This window comes from Procambarus clarkii, chromosome 34 (assembly GCF_040958095.1).
Source record: "Procambarus clarkii isolate CNS0578487 chromosome 34, FALCON_Pclarkii_2.0, whole genome shotgun sequence".
In the NCBI taxonomy this organism is placed as follows: Eukaryota; Metazoa; Arthropoda; class Malacostraca; order Decapoda; family Cambaridae; genus Procambarus; species Procambarus clarkii.
Window position 1 is genome coordinate 37,510,132 of NC_091183.1, and position 22,576 is coordinate 37,532,707.

A 22,576-nucleotide genomic window follows, 5' to 3' on the forward strand; every position below is an offset into this window, starting at 1 on the left:
ATATATATATATATATATATATATATATATTATATATATATGATTTTCTTACATTAGCAAAAAATGTGGTATAAACTATAAGTTTTACTTACCTTGTGAAGATCATCAATCTTATGGATACTTTAGTACAATATTTCTAAACTGCTTGAGCAAACTCATAAAAATTTAAGCATCTAAAATTGTCTTAAAATTCTTTAGCACCAGAAATGTCTTCCCTAAAATGATGTCAAAATGGGGGATCAAAGTACTTACAACTCGTTTGCCAACATCCTCACTCCCTAGTCATGGAACGAGATGCTAAACTGAGAAGTGGGAGTGAGCATTATCACCCATATTGTTGAACTTGTATACCCAACATTTTGAAACTTGTATTCTCACACAGAAAGTAATGGCTGGGTCCATTATATAAATTTTATCTTCTTTCAATTTGTATATTTTTTTTTAACCAAATGGTCCTGGATTGAAGTCTTAAATCACAGCCTGGGAATATCCAGTCATCGGGTAGAGGTACCTTGATAGCCTTAATGAATATAAATTCATATTCATATTATAAAACTCTGATACATATTAACAGGCTTCCTGTCAATGACGATAGCATACCGGAAAAACATGCCTTTACCTAGCCATACCTACGGCTTTGAGAATTAGAGAACGAGCCTAATCGAAGCGTCTTATTGTATAATTTGATCACACTCCGAACATACCCTAACAGGTCAGCATTAGATTACCTTGCTACATGTCAACTGGAATAAAAATAATATAGACAATCAAATTGTACAAAGGCATTGTGCACGCAACGTGTTTGAACCGATCATAACATTGTACTTCACGGTAAGCATACCTTACCGTGAAATAAACTATTCCGTTAAGCCAAGCTGGATTAGGTGAGGTTCAGCAGGTGTGAAACCAGCTAAAATAATCTTAGGAGAAACAGTTCGTGTTTGAAATGAACTAAATCCTTCAGACTAGCTCCAAAGAGCAATAACAACTTAATATATATAACATTCTATCCTTCAACTAACAAAACAACCTCAGAAAAGACCACAAAACCCCAATATACAGTCCAAGATGTTAACGGAGCGACTTGTCCCGATGCTAATCTACACACAACTCTTACTAATCAACACTACTCTCCTCTACTCACACAACCAATCGCCAAGATAAACTCACTGCCCACCCCGTGGTTGAGTTAAAGCATACCTTACCGTATACTGTAGCTGTGAGAGGGAGTAAATGTGAGTATTATGTGAGCGAGTCTCCCATCTCCTCCCAGGCCGTCTGCTCCCTCACTCTGCTCCTCCCACCATGGAAAACGGACCTCAATCACTAACTACCATAAATATCATTTTTGTCACCTTTGGACTTATATTGAATTTTGTAACTAGCTCATCAAGATTGTAACTTGCTTAGCTAAATGAATTGTGGGGTTCAGTCCCTGAGCCCATTATGTGCCTCTGTAACCCTTTCCACTACACCCCACAAGATGGGTATGGGGTGCATAATAAATGAACTAAACTAACTGTCACCCTTTAAGGATATTCAGCTTGGCAAGACTTCAAAAGTTACTAAAGAAATATGCAAGTGTCCATTGCTCTTTTGTGCCTGTTTATTGCAGTACTGTACTTGATATCTGAAAATTATTATTATAAATGCTTTTAGTATGCATAAATATAAATATGCATATACTAGTACTGTACATAAATTTTAATATAAATAGTATTAATATAAATAGTATTATTATAAATGTTGTTACTCTAATATTATACTGTTATTATTCTTTTCTTTTTTCTTTTTGCAAAATAGCTCCTCTCTGGTTGATGAGCTTCTTTATTTATTTATTTATTTATTTATTTATATACAAGAAGGTACATTGGGTTTGTGAGAATACATTGGATAGTATAGTATTTACATTCTTGTAAAGCCACTAGTACGCACAGCGTTTCGGCCAGAGTTAAAGTTTTAGTTTTTAAATGGTTTCTTTGACCGTGACGCAGGAATGGCTGACACCTGATGGCTTGCGGTGCCAGTCACGGGATCCTAAAACATGGCAGGGTGCCCGTTGCACCAAGGGTGTCACTGACAAGGGAAAATATTACTATGAAGCCGTTGTGTGGGATAAAGGGTTGTGTCGTGTCGGGTGGGGCAACTCCTCAGGTAGGCAGTATTGCTGGCACCTTTGGTATTTGTGCTTGGGGCTCTACTACCCAAAATCACTTACGTCCTCTAATTACTCAACACAAAGCTGCTATTAGGACAATATCCAATTCTGGCCCCAGACATCACTCGGTACCCCTACTCAAATCTCTGAATATGTTAGACATTAAGTCACTGCACATTCTCTCATGTGTATTATACATATATAAAACGCTAAACTATAATGCCAATCCTGATCTTAAAAGCTTCATAGAAGGTTGTAACAGAACCCATGAGCACCACCAGAAATAAATACAGTTTTGATATTCCTAGAGTACGACTTAATCAAACTAGAAATGCTCTACAAATCAAGGGACCCAGAATGTGGAATGACCTTCCCAACCATGTTAAAGACTGTACCTCTCTCAACCAGTTTAAGTTAAAAGCGAAGCTATACCTAATAAATTCCCTGTAACTACCTTACCCTTCTATTGTCAACCAATGTCTGTTTTTCTTTAAAGAGCGCTGTTTGTCGACATAATTGTATTTGTGCTGCTTTTTCATCTATATTTTCATTTCTTATTTTCATTCTACTCATTATGCTCAATTAGTATTAAGCTTGTCATTTAAGTTTATCATGCCCGAAACGCTTTGCGTAATAGTGGCTTTAGGCATTGTATGTACTAGCTCTACCTATAAGTCAACCAATCCTTGTAAAAATTTATTGTATGTATGTACCTTACCTAAATAAAATTGTATTGTATTGTATTGTATTGTATTGTATTGTATTTGTTACTCCAATTTCTTTTAGCTGCTGCTGAACATTTTATAGTTCAGTAGAAATGGTAATACTGTACTATAATGTATTCCCAGTGTGAATACCTAGTTATGACTTTTACTGGATTATATTATATATTTTTAAATGGTTTCTGTTCCATATCCAACCCATCCTGTTTAGTTTTTGTGACTGTGCACCATAGTACAAAAATTTGCTGTAAGGCATTAACATAATAAGCAATTAGATAGTAGAACTTTGTACTATTCACTTTATAGATAAAAAATTTAGCTAAAAAACAAACTTAAATATTCCTAGGCCTAGTATAGCGAGCATATATACTATATTATGCCTTGAAAAGCGGATTTGTCCTAGGAAGGTTAGGTTAGGATAGTTTGTCTTTGCAGCACAAGTAGAAAATGGTGTTCGGTTTGTGAAAATTCAATAGTATTTATCATAAATACTATTAGAAAATAGAAAACATATCAATTTCTACTTTCTAATTGTGTTGTACATCGGTATATAAGAATGAAGGTAACTGCAGAAAGCCTATTGGCCCATATGTACATGTATAATCATCCTCATCCTTCCTATAAGTACTATTAAAACAGGTGAATGGGCTGAATATCTTATTAATGCCATTACCTATCAACTTGATATTACACAAGTTACTATGGTGTAAAGAGTTTAAATTTAAATGGAGCAGTGTAGTTCTCTAGCGACTTCTTGGATCAAATCTTGTGCATATTTTCCCAAAAACATAACCTAAGGGCCAGTTTTCTGCATTAATCTTTCAAAATGGTATTCATAGAATTGCTTCAGAACTGGTACTATGGTAGGTATGATTTTGTAGTGAAGTTTTCACAAGTAGTCATATCATAATCAACCTTATTTACTTATATACAACTCCTTTTGTTCTAGAGATTGCATTTTTTCATGTGTATTTTCATCTTCATGTAATAATAATAATAATAACAATAATAATACAGTAAGCCCTTGCTTTACATAAGCAAATTTCATGAAAACAAGTTTAAGATTGTAAACTGTTATAATAGCTGCAAGCCTCTCCATACAAAACTTCCAGGCAGCATTTGCCCTAAACTCTCCATATTAACCAACAAATTCAATCCTTGAAATCAACACAACTGCCAGGAAAGTCGGCACCATATTTGAATGCATCGACTAGCACATCCATTGATGATGATGTACAAATATTTGATGAAGTCAGATGAATCGAGGCATAGTTGAGGGAAATGCAGCTGCACTCTGCATATCAGAAAATGACTTGTAATTACGAAGCAATAAGATGCTTATCTTAACATACTAAGAAGGTTAGGTAAGGTTGGTGTTTTCTATGAAGCTTTTCAAGGTAAACTAAAATATTCACAATAAATTAGTATGTCACATATGCACGTATTTAATAAGTCAATATTGACTTAAGGAAGTGCGAGAACGGGTTGGAAAATGACTTGATTTTGGTCTATTGATTATCATTTATTAAACATGGTTACACGCCAAAGAGAACACTGGTAAAGTTAAACCCAACTGTTTGACACCTCCATCCTGGAAACAGCCATTGTTTCCAAAATGGTAATGAAAGTGAGTAAATATTTTATTTATATTTTTTTGAAGGGGGGGTGGAAGGAACAGGCATTGAAGTCCATTTGGAAAAGATAATTATGCAAGAATTTAATGCAGAAAGTTGGTAAAACAAATTAAAACGTTAATTTGTGCTGAGTAAACCATTACTTGCGTATTTGTAATAAAGTACCTACCTCATGTTAGACGAATTTAATGCTTTCAAAACTTCAAGAAGCAAAGGCTTGCTGTAGTTTGTACTGTATTTTCACCTGCATTGGGAGATGTTATATTTTATCAATTGCCTTTATGCAATAATATTTTTTATATTCACAACCAAAACAACTTATATTTTCAGGCAGCATTAGATCTTGGAACATGTAAATCGGGATTTGGATTTGGAGGCACTGGAAAAAAGTCTAATTGCAAGCAGTTTGACGATTATGGTGAATCTTTTGGCCTCAGGGATGTCATTGGTTGCTATCTCAACCTGGATGCCATGGAGATGCATTACAGCAAAAATGGCACTGATTTAGGTAAAGCTTTCACATTACGAAGTGAATTCAAGAATGCTGTCTTCCATCCAGCTGTAGTTTTGAAGGTTGGTAGTATAGTACATGCATTATTCATGTTAGTTGTGTATTTTAAGCAGTGGTGGATAATTGGATGATGATATTAATTAATTATAGATATGGTTTAAGGCAGACTGAAATTTGCCCAGTTTTTTCTTTTTGTTGGTTTGTTATGCATTTATCACAATATTTGGACTTGGTGTATTTCAGAAGTGTATAGTGGTCATGTATATATACAGTGACACCTCCAAAATTTGGATCATATTTATGATCTAGGTCATTAAGAAAATTAATACAAATAAGAAAATTTCTTATTAAATTTTCTATCAGTTTTTAACTGTTGGTTCTTTACTCAAATCTCTCTAATTTCAATAAAGTGCAAGAATAACTTCAGTGAATTTAATGATATTTGAAAGTTACAGATGATAGCAATTTATGTGATTTCCAGAATGCAGAGATGTCTTTCAATTTTGGTGCAACAGAGTTCAAGCACCCACCTAAAGCAGGATACGTAGCAGTGTCTCAGGCCAGCAAGGACTGTACTGTGAGCTCAGGTGTGAAGGGAGGTGGAGACAAGCCACAAAAGCTTCAGAACAATGCTCCACACGCTGTCATTATTGAGGTAAGAATGGTAACACGTGACTGGTCTGTATTTACTTGTCCAGTATCTGGTTTATATTGATTGCTGGATGGATGTCTAACAATATAACCTATACAGTTCGGTACAGATTCATTTTTACATCACTGTTGCTTTTAAACTAACCTGTTCATTAAATCCTGGATACATACAATATGAAGATTCAAACTAAAAGTAGTATGTTGTGCTATGTGAATTGTTAAACAGTTTAGATAGAAGTGGCAAGTTCCAAAAGCAGACCATTTTTTTTTTAATGCAAACAAAAGTTTTTATCATTTAACAGCCTTCAAGAGAACTCGCAGAACAGACCCTAAAACAGGTTCAAATGTTTCGTAAGCATCTAGATAATCCAGTGGTTCGTGACCTTCTTGTTGTTGGTGGTATACCCGTGAAGGAGCAAATAGCAGCACTCAATGCAGGTGTGGATATTGTTTGCGGTACTCCAGGACGCTTGGAAGATCTTATTAATACAGGACAACTCTCTCTCCAGTCTTGCAAATTCTTTGTGTTGGATGAGGCTGATGGACTTCTTAAACAGGTAAGTTTGATTTTATCCAAGGAAAAGTACTTTTTATATTTTGGTAGTAAATATGTAGGAATACCTGATATAAATTCAAGTACTGTATCATCAGCTTGCCTTATGAATTAGAAAAAAAACTAAAAACTCTTGACTACCCGATTTCTTGTATTAAGTCAACTACTCGTGGAACATTTACACATTTCCTTAATGTGCGTCTTTGGCTATCAGTAAATGGGCACTTGAGAGTTGGGCAACTTTTATAGATTTCATCCTGGAAAGGTTGGTCATATTTTTTAAATGACTTTAAATATACAGCTGATTTATTTATAAGGTAACTTGATGCATTACTGTATTTTGTTAACTTTCATTTATTGCATTAAATTTCTTGCCATATTTTGTTTCATGTAATTACTTTATCTTGTATACAAGTGTACTGGTATTGCAGGGGCATGAGCGTCTCATCAATAACATCTACAACTCCATACCCAAAATCACATCTGAAGGCAAGAGACTCCAGATGGTGGTCTGTTCTGCCACCCTACATTCCTTTGAAGTGAAGCGCATGGCAGTAAGTTTCTGAACCCTTATTTGGTAACACTTGTTTGCTAAGGAAAATTGTGCCTTCTCAACGGTGCAATGTCTTAAGACTAAGGATTATGAATTATCTTAGATTATGGTATACTATATAATAATCAAGTGAAAATTAACAGTGAATAGCATGACTAGTGTGTTCCAGGCATATATGGAGTGGAAAGAATGTTGTCTAATGTATCAATTAGTTTCCATAAAGAATATTTTGTACAAGGGTGACATTTTATTAATGGTTAGATATACATATTTTATATATATAATATGACATTGTGTCTTTAATACTTCAAAGTTACTTAATGATCTCTTTTTCAATGTGATTGGTGTTTGTTATTACAAGCATGCTTTTAATTACTGTGGCTACAGAAGTGGCACAATTTTGTGCCAAAGTTTAAAGTGCTCAAGTTATTAATGCTTGAAAATGCCTTCTTGTGATAAGGTTCTACATGATGCTGCTCCCTAGGTGTTAGTTCTTTAGTAGAACAAGGGATGAAATTAGCAAATAAATGATTATGCATTTCTATCTTTATTGGAACTAGAAGGTTTATTCAAGGGTAAACATCACTAAAGCAGTACAGCTACATGCTATTTATTTGGAAGGAAAATATGTACCTATATTTAAGTATTATTGCTACACATATTAACTGTAAAACAGAACCAGGCCTTTTTTATAAATTTATTAAGAGCAAGCTGCATTTAAAAGATTAAATCCAGAGATTGAAAATAGGGAACAAATACAGAGGGAATGAAAAAAAAGTATGAAACATTAAATGAACAGTTCCAATATGTGTACTCGCCTAGTTGTGCTTGTGGGGGGGTTGAGCTCTGGCTCTTTGGTCCCGCCTCTTAACTGTCAGTCAACTGGTGTACAGATTCCTGAGCCTACTGGGCTCTATCATATCTACATTTGAACCTGTGTATGGAGTCTGCCTCCACCACATCACTGCCTAATGCATTACATCTGTTAACTACTGACGCATGGTGATCGCACCTCAGTTTACCAGTGTCTCCTGCCTAGTAACTATCGCGCCTGAATTCTTTATAAAGCATTACATTTGTTTTGGGATTTTTGGCTATTTGAACATAAAATTTGTTATTATATATCTTGCCATGAGTCCCAAGAAAGCCAGTGGTAAGGTTCAAGCCAAGAAAACATATGTGAGAATGACCATAGAGGAAAAACAAGAGAGCATTCATAAACGTCAAAACTGTGCACAGGTTGTTGAACTAGCTAGGCAGTACAACAAATCTATGTCAACAATATGCACTATACTTGCTAAGAAAAAGGACATTATGAGCATTAAAGTGGCAAAAGGCATATCAACAATCCCGAAACAAAGAACAAACACTTGAGGATGTTGAAAAGTTTTTATTAATTTGGATACACAACAAAGAGTTAGCAGGTGATAGCATTTCAGAGGCCATCATTTGTGAGAAACCAAGGCATTTGCATGAAGACCTTTTAAAGAAAACCCCTGGAACGAGGGGGGAAAAGATGAATCAAGTTTGAAAATGTGAAAAGTTTGTGTGACAATAGAGCCTCGTGGAAAACTTTTGCTGTGGTCATTACCTGGTGGAATGCACCCAGGATGGAGTATCAGGGCTATACATCTTTTAAATCATAAAAGTAATAAACATTTCCCATCAACCTTACAAACCATATTAACCTATTTTCATGTATTTCCCCCATGTGCATTTTAACAAAGTTACTAAATTGCCTTTATCATTCTGTAAAATTTCAATTACAGTATACTGTATATAATTTTGTTAGTATAAATGGACTGAATATTCTGAAATCACTATTAATTTTACAATTTCAGATTCAAAGGTGGTCTGGACACCCAATTTGGTCAGACAGGTGAAGAGAGCATTTAGGATAGTTCGAAGAGATGAAGATGGTCACAATTGTGTTTGAAGAGGCAAACGCCCCCCTTTGCTCCTGACATTATGTTCAGCCTATTGACTCCTGCACACCTAACACAAGGTAGGTTGAAAACTCCTCCTTCATGTCATTGGTTCATTAGCCAGAAACTTAGGGCTCATGCAGGAATATCCCTAAAAAAGAAAAAGTGGCCCCAACAATGCATCCTCCAAGTCTGGAGGATGAGCAGGAGCATTGTCGAGAAGCAGGCCCTTTAGTGTCAAACTTTTCTCTTGCAGATATTTTTTGATGGCAGGGCAAACCACTCTACATCACAGTTTTTCTGCACGTTATATATTTTTTAAAACTCTTGGATTTTCGGAATGATACACGAGCAAGGGTTTAATTTTCAAATCGCCACACAGCACAAGAGTTAGCCTATCCTGACACAAGTTAGCCCAAGTTAGCTTGTGTCCGGGCAGTGACGTCTCCTGTTGGGTAATGTATGTCCTCTTCGGCAATTTTTTTCCAGAATAGCCATGTCTCCTCACAATTAAACACTTGTTGTGGAATATATCCATCAATACAGTATCTACAAAATCTTTAAAATCATGAACAAATCTTTCAGCCCCTACTTTGTCTGAGCTGGCACCCTCACCATGCCTCACAACACTATGAATACCACGTCTTTTTTCAAAATTTCTCAAACCATCCCCTACTCACCTTAAACTCTTTCGTATCTGCAAAACTCGTTCTAGGGGTTTTCTTTATAAGATCTTGCATGAAGATTTCATTGTTGACCAAACCACACACTGGAAATTGAATAGACGACGACATTTCGATCCGTCCTGGACCATTATAAAGTCGATTGTGATGAGATGAGGGAAGCAAGAGCATTAAGTAGGCAAGAGAGAGAGGTGAGGAGATGGCAAGTATGTACGTATGTACATGAATAAAACATGTACATACTTATACATAACGTGTGTAAATAGTGTAATAAACACAATAACAGTATTTTGGGAGGAGGAATGTTGGCGAGTAATGTGTTGGAGGAGGGAGGGATGACTGGCAGGGTGTAATTACCTAAGTAATTACCTAAGTGTAGTTACAGGATGAGAGCTACGCTCGTGGTGTCCCGTCTTCCCAGCACTCTTTGTCATATAATGCTTTGAAACTACTGACGGTCTTGGCCTCCACCACCTTCTCACTTAACTTGTTCCAACCGTCTACCACTCTATTTGCGAAGGTGAATTTTCTTATATTTCTTCGGCATCTGTGTTTAGCTAGTTTAAATCTATGACCTCTTGTTCTTGAAATTCCAGGTCTCAGGAAGTCTTCCCTGTCGATTTTATCAATTCCTGTAACTATTTTGTATGTAGTGATCATATCACCTCTTTTTCTTCTGTCTTCTAGTTTTGGCATATTTAATGCTTCTAACCTCTCCTCGTAGCTCTTGCCCTTCAGTTCTGGGAGCCACTTAGTAGCATGTCTTTGCACCTTTTCCAGTTTGTTGATGTGCTTCTTAAGATATGGGCACCACACAACAGCTGCATATTCTAGCTTTGGCCTAACAAAAGTCATGAACAATTTCTTTAGTATATCGCCATCCATGTATTTAAATGCAATTCTGAAGTTAGAAAGCATAGCATAGGCTCCTTGCACAATATTCTTTATGTGGTCCTCAGGTGATAGTTTTCTATCTAGAACCACTCCTAGATCTCTTTCTTTATCAGAATTCTTTAAAGATTTCTCACATAATATATAGGTTGTGTGGGGTCTATGTTCTCCTATTCCACATTCCATAACATGACATTTATTAACATTAAATTCCATTTGCCAAGTGGTGCTCCATATACTTATTTTGTCCAGGTCTTCTTGAAGGGCATGACAGTCATCTAAATTTCTTATCCTTCCTATTATCTTAGCATCATCAGCAAACATGTTCATATAATTCTGTATACCAACTGGTAGATCATTTATGTACACAATAAACATCACTGGTGCAAGAACTGAACCCTGTGGTACTCCACTTGTGACATTTCTCCATTCTGATACATTGCCTCTGATTACTGCCCTCATTTTTCTATCAGTCAGAAAATTTTTCATCCATGATAGAAGCTTACCTGTCACCCCTCCAATATTTTCCAGTTTCCAGAACAACCTCTTATGTGGAACTCTGTCGAAAGCCTTTTTTAGGTCCAGATAGATGCAGTCAACCCAACCATCTCTTTCCTGTAATATCTCTGTGGCTCGATCATAGAAACTGAGTAAATTCGATACACAGGATCTTCCAGATCGAAAACCATACTGTCTGTCTGATATTATATCATTTCTCTCTAGGTGTTCTACCCATTTAGTTTTGATTAGTTTTTCCAATACTTTCACTATTACACTTGTCAATGATACAGGTCTATAATTGAGGGGGTCTTCCCTGCTGCCACTTTTGTAGATTGGAACTATGTTAGCCTGTTTCCACCCGTCTGCTACGATTCCTGTACACAGGGATGCCTGAAAGATCAGGTGAAGTGGAATGCTGAGCTCAGATGCACATTCTCTCAGAACCCATGGTGAAACGCCATCTGGGCCAGCTGCTTTGTTCTTACCGAGCTCCTTGAGCATTTTTTCCACTTCGTCTCTAGACACCTCTATGTGTTCTATGTTGTTCTCTGGAATTCTTATTGTATCTGGTTCCCTAAAGATTTCATTTTGTACAAACACACTTTGGAACTTTTCGTTTAGTGTTTCACACATTTCCTTTTCATCTTCCGTGAATCTATTTCCCATTTTCAACCTCTGAATATTATCCTTTACCTGCAATTTGTTGTTTATGAATTTATAGAATAGACCTGGTTCTGTTTTACATTTGTCCGCAATCCCTTTTTCAAAATTTCTTTCTGCCTCTCTCCTCACTGCCGTGTAGTTGTTTCTCGCATCTTTGTATCGCTGGTATGTTTGGGGGTTCGGCCTCTTCCTGTATTGATTCCATTTTTGTGTCTTTCGGTCTCTAGCCCTCTCGCAATTTCTATTGAACCAATCCTGTTTCCTAGTTCTGCATCTCTGTTTTGGTATAAATTTTTTTGTGCCTTTATCATATATTTCACAAAACTTGCCAAACATCTCATTCACTTCCTTGCCTAGCATCAAGTCTGTCCAATTATACTCACTAAAAAAATTTCTAAGGTCACCATAATGTCCTCTCCTGAAGTCTGGTTTTTCAACTGCTTCAACCTCCTTATTTTCTTCCAGCTTATAACGCATTGCATACTTTATTCCCAAAAAGACATGGTCACTTTTACCCAAGGGAGGAAGGTACTGAATGTCAAATATCTCTTCCTCCTTCCTGGTAAATATCAAATCTAGCATGGAGGGAACGTCCCCTTCCCTCATCCTCGTAGCTTGTTTAACATGTTGATACAAGAATGTTTCCAGGATGAGGTCTACAAATTTACAGGTCCAAAAATCTTCTGTTTTAGCTTCATATGCTTCCCAGTCTATGGATTTCAAGTTGAAGTCACCGACTATCAACAGTCGTGATCTATCGTTATCCGCTCTCGCTATAATCTCTCTCATTATTGTTATAAGACCTTCACGTTTACTATCTAGCTCCTCCTTTGACCATGTGCTGCTTGGCGGTGGACTATATGCATTTATCATCATTAGTTTATCATCCTCATAGCAGATCTCTAGTGCTATTATGTCAACATTCTTGTGGATTGGCAGTCATTATTTCCTTCACCTTTAGGTGTTCTTTTACCAGCACAGCAACGCCACCGCCTTTCCTAATTTTTCTGTCCCGTCTCCAAATTGAGTAGCCCCTTGGGAATATGACCTCATTTAAAATTACATCTTCAAGTTTTGTCTCCGTGAGTGCAACAATGTCTGGTGTCTGCAGCTGTATTACATCACTTAACTCCAGTATCTTCGATCTCACTCCATCTATGTTGGTGTATGCAATCTTCAGGAACTTGTTCCCCCTCTCCTTATTCTTCACTCCCCCTCTCTCTATTGATTTTGTTGGTTTGCCTTTATGTACCACTTTACTGGTTTGCCTACCCCTATCACTTTGTAGAAAAAAGAATTTATTTCTTCTTCATTCCTGCTCTCATTTAAATGTTTTGCCTCGGCGAGGTTCAGTTTCAGCTTCTCTCTATCTTCTTTTGAAAGATCTCGTCTTAACGACCACCCTTTCCCATCCTCATCCCTTTGCAATTTTCTAGCATTCCTTAGTACTTCTTCCATCTGTTTGGCACCGTTTAGGGTGATCCTCAAAGGTCGATCTTTCCCTTTTACGTACCTGCCTATTCTCCTGTAGTCGCACACATTCTCTCTGTTTGTAAGACCTTCCACGAGGCCAACAATTTTATCTACTACTTTAGCTACTTCTACAGCTCTTTCTGACCTAGATGTTATCGCCTTTTCTTTGCAGCCAAAAATGATCAGGGACTTACTCCGATCAACTGTGTTTTGCACCAACTTCGGGTTAGATGCCAATTCTTTCCTCACTTCTAGCCTAATGTTTGTTTTATCTTGGTTGCTGCAGTGTTTGACTTCCTTTACTGCTTCTTCTATTTTTTCCTTCTCCTTGGCCACTTGTGCATAAGTGAGTTGCATATCTTTCTTGCACTGTTCTATTCCCTGTGTAACTTCCTCCATCTGTGCTGACAAAAGCTGTTTCTCCTGTTGAATTTCCTTGCCTAACCTATTGTAGTCATTTATGTTTAAATTTACTTTAACTTCTTCCAAAGCTATTTTTAAGAGTTTATTTTCTTCTTCCATGGCTTTGCAATTTGTTTCCAATTGATTCTTATCCTTGCGCAAGTCTTTCACTAAACCCTCAAGACATAAAACTTTGCTATTCAAATGGTCATTACTTTCTTTCAATTTACTAATTATTTCTACATGAGAGTTCACTATAGTATCTAGGTGTATAGTATATACTATATAGTATATACACTATAGTATAGGTGTGGCAGCTCATATATATAGTATATATATGTATATATATATATACTATATATAGTATATATATGTATATATATATATACTATATATAGTATATATAGTATATACACTATAGTATAGGTGTGGCAGCTCACTCATGTTTTTTGGGCTCACCATACCAACATAGTGGATCGTTATGGTGAATACATACGTAGATGGGTATATACAATGTGTGTATATAGTGTAATAACAGCAAAAACACTGTTTGATTGTAGAATATGTCGCATATATGAGGCCCATAATTTTGAGCATAGCGATGTTCTATACTTTGAATTATATAAATTCCACAAATTACACACTTTTAAATAATATTACAGCAAAAAAAAGGAAGAAATGAATGAGAAACTTCAAAATAATTGCGCAACATTTTATTCGCAGCAACTGCCGTCGCACGGGGTGGCGGGGCCGACAGACCCCCATAGCTCCAACGCTCAGCGCCCATAATTTGCTCAACTTTCCAGCTCCATCGCAGCTAAAGTAAGTCACATACAATATTTTTTGTTTAGTTTCCCCGTGATCAGACTCTGCATTTTAACAATATAAGAAGAGAAAAAATTTTTTTGGAAAGAATTTATTTCTTGTGCACCAGGGTGTTATTTGGAGACAGAGCAGTTCAGTGGTTAACTACTAAATTTTTTTTTCTCCCACACACGCACCCCCCTAGGAAGCAACCTGTAACAGCTAACTCCCAGATACCTATTTACTGTTAGGTAACAGGGGTCATCCCCTTTTGTACAAAGAATCTGCTAAAGCTTTTAGGGCTAATCTTTGACACTCGTTTGTCTTTGTCGCCCCATATTTTTTACGTCCGAGTTGAATGCTCTAAGGCCCTTAACTAACTTTAGGTCATGTCCCATACTTCTTGGGTAGCTAATCGACACTGCTCCTCTCTTTACATTCCTCTCTCGTTCTGTCTAAACTCGATTATGGCCCTGTTTACTCGTCTGCTTCTCCTTCTACCCTTCACCATCTGGACACACTGCATCATACTGGGTTACGGCTCAGCTCTGGTACCTTTCCTTCGACACCTACCCTAAGCCTGTATGTTGAAACTGGCATCCTGTTTCTACAGGATCGCCATGATCGCTACTGTCTTCTCCACCTTGCACGGTCCTTACAGCACCCTCACTCTTGCTTATGTCATGCCTTGACCTTTACCCATCCTGTGGTTCCTGTTCCCCTTCACCACCTATCTCTTTCTGTACGGTTGTCTCTCTTACAAAATGCTCTTTCAGTTTGTGTTACTAATATTTCCCCTCGTGTCATTCCGTCTTTGCCCCTATGGAGGGGTCCCCGTTCCTAAATTCTGTAAGCCTTGACCCACATGACTAAAACTTTTACCCCTCCTACAGTTCTAAATCACCTTTTCCTTGAACACTTTTCTTCACACTTCCACTCTATTTCCGTCTTCACCAATGGGTCTTAAGTCTGCAGACGGTGTAGGCTACTCTGTTGTTTTTCCTGACTGCACCTTTGTGTCTCCTGCCTCCGGAGACTAGCATCTTCATGGCAGAACTTTATGCTATTCTCTATGCTCTTCATCAACTCTTTTCTCGCTGTCAATCCTCCTCTGTGTTTGTAGTTGACACTTGCAGTGCCCTCATGGCTCTAGAATCCTTTAATCCAGTCCATCCTTTGGTAGTTGAAATTCAACATTGGCTGTTTCTTATCTCCAGTAGATTTAAGACAGTGGAATTTCGCTGGATTCCCATCCATATTGGTGTGTTCTTAAATGAGCGTGCGGACACTGCCGCCAAGGAAGCTATCCGCACCTGTCCCATCTCCCGTAAAGGTATTCCTTATTATGACTTTTACCCAGTTATTCATTTCCCCATTCTTGCCCGTTGTCAGGGTTGTTGGTCTTCTGTTACTGGTAACAAACTGCGTGCTCTTAAGAGTAGTGTGTTCCCGTGGCCTTCCTCCTACCACCGTAACCGGTGGTGGGAAACGGCTCTGGCGAGGTTGTATATTGGTCATACACGTTTAACTCACGGGCACTTAATGGAGCGCTGCCCTGCTTCTTATTGTCCAAACCGTTGTCTCTACATGTCCTGACTTCCAGGACTTACGTGTCTTGCTTCCCGACCATCCCTCACTGTCAATTGTCCCTCGATAAAATTCTTGGTAAATTCAATACCTTTGATATTGTTCGCCGTATGCGTTTTTGTTCTTGTATTGGCGACGTTAGTGATATTTAGCGCACTATGATTATCCCACACATTTGATGGTTTGATAATTACTGTACTGTACAGTACTTTGGTTTGGAATGTATCAAATAAAGTTGTTTCATGTATTCAAATGTGTGAGAAAATCCACTGGTGCTGTGAGATGAAGCGAACCTGTAACAAAGGCATTGCCAGTTGCATACCCTACCACCACTGATGGTAAAAGTCTTACAACTGGATATCTTGTGTGAGGGGTTATGGTATCACAGCTATACTGAACCAAGATGGTATGGCTCTCCCTCACATAAATGAAAGAAATGCTGCTATTGGCCTTGCAGTGTGTAAGTTGCAGGTGGAAACAAATGAAAATTATCAAATAAATAATTAAACAATTTACTGAAATAGTAATGAACAAAAATAACACATGACAATACTTGACTATCATGTAATGCAAAGGTGAACAAGTTAGTATGACCTTAAATGCAAAAAATAAACTATAAGCAATGAATAAAAGTATGAAGATATACTGGTGTTCTGAAGACAGCTACCATACCACCATGGCATCAGTCACACGACGTTGGCTGGAAGCGGACGACGGGTTAGAGACACGAAGGTGATCCTAGAGCACTAAGGGAGAGATTGCCTCTCCAGGGAGGCAGCGCTCTTTATATAGTCCGGCGGTGATGACTCATCCAGTGTCAACACGAGGTGGACATCTGGTCAACTAGCAAACTGCTCGTTGTGGCTGGCGGTGCCTTTGTGTTGAGCTGTACCACTGTCAGTTGAAGGCGGCTAACTGCTTGTTTGTGGGGACAAACTGCCAGTTAGCAGTGGCACCCGGCTTGCCTCTGAGTCGTACCATGCCGTGCCAGGCCCTGGGGGGTATGGATAGGTGGCAGGACTGATGACTCTTCTGGGCTGGTGTAGATGTATACTTCCAGCGCAGAGGCATTGAAGGTGAAGGGAAAAGGCAGTTCCACTGCTATGCAGGGGATTCACGTGACACTTGTGAAGCCACAGAAAGTCTGGAGGCCCTACTGAAGCCAGTCCAAGTATTAAATAAAACCCCTGAAGTACGCCGGTGAAGGGTAAAGTGAAGGGTGAAGCAAGACCATATGCCCCAACTTCAGGCACACACAGAAAATCACGTTTTGGTCCCGCCTCTCAACTGTGTATTTGAAGTTGGGGCGTATGGTGTTGAACTGCTTCAGCCTTCACCTGAGTGCTTGTAGGTCTTACGTAAGACGTTGACTCAAGGAGTGGCCTCAAAATTTGCTGTGATTTATGGGGAAATCCGGTTGTAAGACTTTTACAAAGTCAGTAATATACTGTGGTAGAGTATGCAGCTGCCAGTGCCTTGGGCAAGGGTTTACGTCGCCTCACAGCTCCAGTGGATTTTCTGCTTGGTGTATATCAGGTTGTGATTTTGTGTGTGTACCGTATTGTTATGATCGCCGTCTGATAAGTCCTTTCTGGCCTCAAGAGTCATTGTTACCCACCTAGAAAGATTGCAGATGGCCAAAGCAGTTATTTAAGTTAAGAAGGGACAAGTCTTAAACAGAATTTTGCATAATATTTGACTGTAAAGGGGTAAATTGAGGTAGATTGAAAAACAAAATGGTGAACCGGGCAGGCGGTACTCACAATTAGGCGAGTACACTCGGGAACTTTTAAAGTGCAACCAAACATGCTTTAGGCTCTCACAACAAGAGGTGAGTGGTGGTGGCTCAGGTGCTCAGCCAATCAGAGCATCTAAGGAGGGAGTGAGAGGGGGGGTGGTATGTGGAAGTTTGGTGACAGTTGTGTGTAGTTTGTTCATCTTCATTGTAAGTTTCATGGCTTGGTGTGCATTTCCCTAGTAAATTTAATTAGGGAAAAATTCAGGTGTTTGATTTTTTAAATCAACTTTTTAATGTTGAGTTGTTAAAGCCTCAAAGTGCATGGAGTTGGTTTGGGAGTATGGCATCCTCATGCTGTTGCGTGCTCGCGTGAGGTAGCAAAGGTGATGTAAAGTTGTGGGGTGTACATGCTTGGGACGTCCTCTCTCGGGATGGCTGGTGTTAGACCTGCGTGTTTGTCGGTTGTTGAAAAGCCGTCATCCTTTGCTGTTGTGGTATTGATTTTACATTGTTGATCTTGTAATTAATACTGTAGTGCGATATCTAGGGCTACCATTTGTAGGTTTAAAATGTCTAATACAAACAGTTGTCCAATGAGTTTTAATAGGAAATATCATCCACCAAGCACCATTGTACAATTATATTACTGTAATTGATAGTACTGTATATGGATTGTGCAGAACTGCTTAGAATGATCTTTAACACTTGGCTATATTGGTCATGTCAAATACCTGCACGGTGAATGCTCAAAGACCCTTTCTTTATTCAGTGTTGTCACATACCTCATGGGGGTATGGATAGGCAAACACTCATTCGGTTAAACTTGCCTTGTAGTACTTTCAGAGCTCGGTAATTTGGAATCTGGTTAGCACTTTCCAAATAAATTGACCTTTAAAGTGAATTCCTATTTAGGTTTAAAACATTATACCGAATGAGAAAGTCGGATTATATAGCCGAACACCAGAAATGTTGTTATTCAATTTGGTTGCCTAAAGCACATTCAAGGACTACACATTACATGGCATTCCAGGATTCCTCTATACCTTGCCTTATGCTGTAAACATTGCCACAACCCTGTGTTTTATTGATTTAAATGGCCACAGGGAGGCATACAACACTGCAGATTATGATGTCATTAGTTATCCACTGTGCTGACAAGTGGGCTGACTGATGTTCGTTGACACCTGTATCGTGCTTCAATTTAATCGCCAGGAGATGACCCTCTCACTAGACTCGTCTGTAGGAAGTACAGTATAGTATCTCCAATTACCTTGGATCATAAATAGCATAAGACTTGGGGGTAGGAGAGGGTTGCAGTGTTTGTCATGGCTCTCAGTTGTTCCTGGTATTAGGCAATTTAGTTCTGGAATCATTTTTGTTGGCCAATGTTAAACTTTTTCGAAAGTAGATGTTTTTTCTGAAAGGGAAGGGGGGGGGGAACCTCTATGCTTGGATACAGTTATCTAAGTGAATACTTAGATTTATACAGTAGAATAACTACCTTCTTTTCCTTAGTCAAAAATGTTACTTGTTTATTTCTAGGGACTTGTATTTTCTTTTATTTTTAACTGCAGCAACTTTCAGTGAATGATAGATTCTTACTGAAAGGACCTTTACTTCATTGTTGTTGCTTTATGGTCATCTCATCGTGTACAGGGATTCCGCGAAGCTTTTGGGGTTAGTCTTTGACACTCGTTTGTCTTGGTCAGCCCATATCTGTTGCCTCCGAGTTGAATGCTCTAAGGCCCTTAACCTCCTTAAGGTTTTGTCCCATACTTCTTGGGGAGCGGATAGGCGCACGCTCCTCTATTTGCACTCCTCTCTCGTCCTGTCTAAACTCGATTATGGTTGCCCTGCATACTCTTCTGCTTCTCCTTCTACTCTTCGCCGTCTTGATGCTTTGCACCATACTGGGTTGCGTCTCGGCTCTGATGCCTTTCGTTCGACTCCCGCCCTTAGTTTGTATGTTGACACTGGCTTTCTCTCTCTTCAGGACTGCCGTGATCGCTACTGTCTTCGCTATCTTGCGCGGTCCTTCCAACATCCTTCCTCTCGCCTCTGTCGTGCATTGACTTTTCCTCCTCCTGTGGTTCCCGTTCCTCTTCATTGTCTCCCACTTTCTGTCCAGTTATCTCGCTTACAGGATTCTCTTTCTGTTCATATTTCTAATGTTTCTCCTCGTATTGTTCCTTCATTACCTCCGTGGAGAGTCCCCCTTCCCAAGTTTTGTACGTCCTTGACTTGTATTACTAAAGCCTTTACCCCTCCTACAATTCTGAAAAGCCTCTTCCTTGAGTACTTTTCTTCGCACTCCCACTCAATTTCCATCTTCCCTGATGGGTCTAAGTCTGCGGATGGTGTGGGCTACTCTGTTGTTTTTCCTGACCGTACTTACATGTGTCGCCTCCCTTCGGAGGCTAGCGTCTTTACTGCAGAACTTTATGCTATTCTCTATGCTCTTTGTCTCTTGCTTTCTCATTCTCATTCCTCCTTTGTGGTTGTAGTTGATTCTCGTAGTGCCCTCATGGCTCTAGGGTCCTTTAATCCTGTCCATTCGGTGGTCATTGAGATTCAACATGGGCCGTTTCTTATTTCTAGTAAATTTAAATCAGTAGAGTTTTGCTGGGTTCCCAGCCATATTGGTGTTTCAATGAGCGTGCGGATGCTGCCGCTAAGGAAGCTATCCGTTCTTGTCCCATCTCCCGTAAAGGTATTCCTTATTCCGACTTTTATCCCGTTATTCATTCTTCCCCGTTGGCAGGGTTGTTGGTCCTCTGTGGTTGGTAACAAGCTGCGTACTCTCAAACTTAGTGTGTCCCCGTGGCCTTCCTCCTACCACCGTAACCGGCGGTGGGACACTGCTTTGGCACGGCTGTGGGTTGGTCATACCCGCTTAACCCACGGTCACTTAATGGAGCGCCGCCCTGCTCCTTATTGTCCCTCTTACAGTTGTGCATATCCTTGTTGAATGTCCTGACTTCCAGGACGAGCGTGTGTCTTGCTTTCCGACCGTCCCTCGATAGAATTCTAGGTGAATCGGATACTTTTGATATCGTTCGCCTTATGCGTTTTTGTTCTCGTATTGGCATTCTTGGTGATATTTAGTGCCCTCTGATTATTTCGCACTTTGATGGTGCTACATGGCCTTCCCGGTTTGGTGCCTTCTTTTGGTAATTACCTTACCTTCATTGTTGTTTCATTTTAATGTGGTAGTTGTGATATGGATTGTTCTGGCTCACGTGCAAGGTCTTTGGCAATTTCTTAATATAAAACAAAAAAAAATCAGTCTTGTTACTATTTGTAGAGATCTGCATTAAGGCCTCAATATTATATTCTTTATTTTTTTTATAATGTTATCAGCAATTTTTGTGGTTGGTAATATTTAGATTAATGTCAGTGATGTATATGAAAAGGGTTAAGACCCCTTGTGGTATGACAGCATTTTTCCCAGTCATTTCTTTAACAAATGAAAGGGTCCTCATAACCATTCTTTTGTCCTTTGTACCATGTTGCTTCTTGGTCTTTCATTTGGCTATTAAAACAATGGCCTTTGGTAATGTTGCAATTACCATTTCTAAAAAAAGAGCAGGTTCATTAGGCAGGGTTTGTTTTTAGCAAACAAAGTTTTACAAAAAAAATTCCATTCCTTCAGGACCTTGCAGATGTTAGGTCAAACTAATTGACAGTAATCTGTTTTGCCCTTTCAAACAATGATAGTTTTAATCTAGGTAAAATATTTCAGAATATCTGAAGAGTTTGGCAGACAAATCATTTAAGAGCTTTGATTAAATTTGGTAACTTAGACTTTGTGAAAACCATGTTTTATAGATGCTTCAGTGTCACTTTTCTAATGTTTTGTAAATTTAACAATGATTTAGTTAATTTAATCAATTTGTACAAAGCTTAGGTGTTGCATAGCTTTAAATTTAGTCAATATTTTAGTTTTCATATTTGAAAGTAAAGTTTCTTCCACTTTAATATTTCAGACTAATTTGCAATATTTGTTAGTTTATGTAAATTGAATAGGTAGTCCACTTTTACATCTTTTCAATGCATTTTGCATGCACCTATGTAACAAGTTACAAATAGGTGTAAATTTTACCAAGTATTTATTTTCAAAGTAAAAAAAAATTCAGATTTTTAAACATTGCATCAATAGTAGTAAACAATTTCCAGCATAATTTCAGGATAAGGTATATAAAGTAGTTTCATTAAAATTGTTTTATTAAATAAGTTTTACATATAGTATTTATAATACATCTAATATTTATTACTGTTTCAGGTTGTGGGACAGATGCTCCTAGATCAACAGAAGATCAGAGACAATCACCTGTAAAAGAAAAATAAACATTAAACAGGGACACTACTTTTATTATCACCAATGCCTAATAATAAGCCCCAAAAATCCTAACATCCTATCTTTTAAGAGGCTCAGCAAGGCCTATCCCTTCCTCTGGTTTCAGTGCAGAGCCTGTTCCCTGAATGGGTGCATTACACCCACCACTTTAGTGCCATCAACACATTGTACATATGCTTTACTCAAAGCACTGTACAATGCATGCCAGGCACTAAGGTTTTAGATGCATCCACCCATTCAGCAAACAAGCCCTGTGAGAATTAACAATGTAACCATTGTTAAGGGTCCCTAAACCTATGCAAATCTAGTCCATCTATTAGATGGGTAGTAGAGCAAAGCTCTGAAAAAGCCAAGCCAGGGATATCTGCAAGACTGCCTGGTCCCCTTTTATGAAATGGGGTAGGATCAGTACAAACTGCATCACCCTGTGGGTTGTAACAGTAGGACATGGTTACACACCTATAAATGGACTAGATAAGAGAATTAAGATTAGGTCATTGATATAGCTAAAACATTGAATTCAAACTCACCCACTTTTGTAGATTTCCTTTTGCAGAGTAGAGCCTCACTCCAAGTCAGTCCATGCATCATAATCACTTTCACCTGAAAAATATTTCAACAAATTAATTTCAGATTTAAAGCCAATCTTGCTTTACTTTTCAAATTAACATTCAGATGGAAACAATTTCTTTAAGGAATTTACCTTTCCTACATATTCTAGTAGCAGTAGTAAAGATCTAATTTAGCAATATATGGCATCAATATGCCAA

The 22,576-nt window shown here is 38.4% G+C and overlaps 1 pseudogene; it reads left to right on the plus strand.

The window, feature by feature from the left end:
- Positions 1 to 21,810, plus strand: part of LOC123761977 (ATP-dependent RNA helicase Ddx1-like) — a 34,996-nt pseudogene extending 13,186 nt beyond the window's left edge.
- The last annotated feature ends 766 nt before the right edge of the window (positions 21,811 to 22,576 follow it).